We start from the raw sequence: 2,918 nt of genomic DNA on the forward strand, positions 1-2,918 counted from the left end.
TTCCTCTCCTCCCTCCCTCTCTATCACGAGACAGAGACAGAGACAGAGACAGAATGCAACTACACAAGTTCTCCCACCGACAGACACTGGCAACCTGGGTGTGTCTCAGCCATACACAGAATAATTAATTAATTAAATTATCTCTTTTAAACCACAGCACTCGCATTTGAGACAATATCATCGCATAAACACCACCCATTTGAGATAACAATTGTAGCCTACATATCGGTGGCATGCTACAATTATATTTGCGTTATAAAATGTGAATTGTTGTGACACCGGACTGCAAAAAAATACATAATGTTTTGCCCCAGCGGTGCGTAAAGTATAATCAAACAATAAATAGGCCTAACAATTAAATGCATAGACGGGCATTATAAACACTTTATACTGGTTTTCGTCTGAACTATTTTCAACAGATAAAACATAAGAAAAACTTGCTTGACATTTTCCCATAGAGAATGTAGTATATTCTGTTACTAAGAGCAACATGTACAGCAAGCCTATAGATAAAGAGATCATTTAAACGTAACGTATAACAGTGAACACCAAGCAGGTGCATACAGACCGCTTAATGTCATCCCCAACCGGAATAGAACTTCTCCCGAAGATTCTGAATGACTTACCGCTTTGCTCCCCCAGAAAGACCAGTTTGAATTTTCTTAAGGGGTTCCCAAAGTCACTACCCACAGACATATTTTTGGGGCGAATTTCTAACAGAGTAGGAGAATTAAACGGTTGTTCCCCAGTGGTCCGGGGTTGTGGTGCTGATGATGGATGTGAAACTGAAAAGCGACGCCTCAACCCGTTCAATCTGCTCTCTCCGCGATGGAAGTGCTACTGACTGCCTCCTGTCCGTTTCAACGGCAATCTGCGCATGCGCGGTTTGCTCTCTCCTCGCTCTCTGTTTGTCTGCCGCCCCCTCCCTTTCTGCTCTGGCACATGACGTCATGCGAAACGGAAGTAAAGGGAAAGCGTTCCCCTACCCTTTTTTTTTGTTTTACTCTTGTGCGCTACATTTTAGATTAGTTAGGCCATAAAGCCTACTCAGTTTCAAACCTCATCCGTTACGTCTTGCTCCCTCTCTACTACTTGAGTGACCCATGATGATTACACAGACAGACAGACAGACAGACAGACAGACAGACAGACAGACAGACAGACAGACAGACAGACAGACAGACAGTCCCTTTTTCCCATTCTTAACTTTTCCAACACAATATAACAATTAGACAATATAAACAAACATTTTTATTATTTACAGAAGTTACAAGTATTTGTTGCTGCATATAAGGCAGGTGAACTAAGATGATCCAGAATTAACCATATTGTATTGACATTCTATTTCAACAAGATAACAATTATTTAAACAGTGCAATTGATATTTGACGCATAGCATATTATTGTGATTAAAGCTGATGAGATATTGGTCATATGATTATAAAATTACAATTCTGTGTAAAAGAAACATCTCAAACATACACCCAGTCTCTATAATGTCGCTCCCCAAAATGCCTCTGTGTTAAAGAGAAACTTAAATATTAAGCTAACTTTAACTTTGTTGTCTTCTGCAACTAGAAACCTGAATGAACAACATCCCTGGGATAACAGCAAGTATACAGTTTTCAATGTGCACCCAGAGACCACGTTCCGTCCTTCAAATGATCGAAAATCACCCCCTTCCCCCGTGTAGGGATACTGAACCCCCTTCCCCCGTGTCTGTAGGGCATCTGAACCCCCCTTCCCTGTGGTGATACTGAACCCCTTCCCCGTGTAGGGATACTGAACCCCCTTCCCTGTGTGGATACTGAACCCCCTTCCCGTGTAGGGATACTGACCCCCCTTCCCCGTGTAGGGATATCTGAACCCCTTCCCCCGTGTAGGGATACTGAACCTCCTCCCGTGTAGGGATACTGAACCCTTCCCCCCGTGTAGGATACGGACCCCTTCCCCCTGTGGGGAATAATGAACCCCTTCCCCGTGTAGGGATACTGAACCCCCTTCCCCGTGTGGGATACTGACCCCTCCCCGTGTGGGAATACTGAACCCCCTTCCCCGTGTAGGGATACTGAACCCTTCCCCGTGTAGGGATACTGAACCCCTTCCCTGTTTTTTGTGGGGATACTGAACCCCTCCCGTGTGGGACTGACCCTTCCCCTGTAGGGATAGGAATCCACTTTCCCGTGTGGGATATTGAACCAACTTTCCCGTGTGGGGATCTTGAAACCAACTTCCCGTGTGGGATATTGAACCAACTCCCCCGTGTGGGGAATTGAACCAACTTCCCCGTGTGGGGATATTGAACAACTTCCCCGTGTGGGGATATTGAACCAACTTCCCTGTGGGGATATTGGAACCAACTTCCCCGTGTGGGGATATTGAACCAACTCCCGTGTGGGGATATTGCCCCACTTCATCCATCCGTGTGGGATATTGAACCCAACTTCCTCGTGTGGGGATATTGAACCAACTTCCTCTGTGGGATATTGACAACTTCCTCGTGTGGGGTTATTGAACAACTTCCTCGTGTGGGGATATTGAACCAACTTACCCGTGTGGGGATATTGAACCAATTCGCCCGTGTGGGGGATATTGAACCAACTTCATCCATCCGTGTGGGGATATTGAACAACTTCCCCGTGTGGGGATATTGAACCAACTTCTCGTGTGGGGATATTGAAACCACCTTCCCTGTGTGGGGATTATTGAACCACTTCTCGTTGTGGGGGATATTGAACCATTCCATCCATCCGTGTGGGGATATTGAACCAACTTCCCCGTGTGGGGATATTGGAACAAAGTCCTCGTGTAGGATATTGAATCCAACTTCCTCGTGTGGGGATATTGACAACTTCCTCGTGTGGGGATATTGAACCAAACTTCCTCGTGTGGGGATACTGAACCACTTTCTTCCATCG

This window comes from Salvelinus sp. IW2-2015, unplaced genomic scaffold (assembly GCF_002910315.2).
Source record: "Salvelinus sp. IW2-2015 unplaced genomic scaffold, ASM291031v2 Un_scaffold2566, whole genome shotgun sequence".
In the NCBI taxonomy this organism is placed as follows: Eukaryota; Metazoa; Chordata; class Actinopteri; order Salmoniformes; family Salmonidae; genus Salvelinus; species Salvelinus sp. IW2-2015.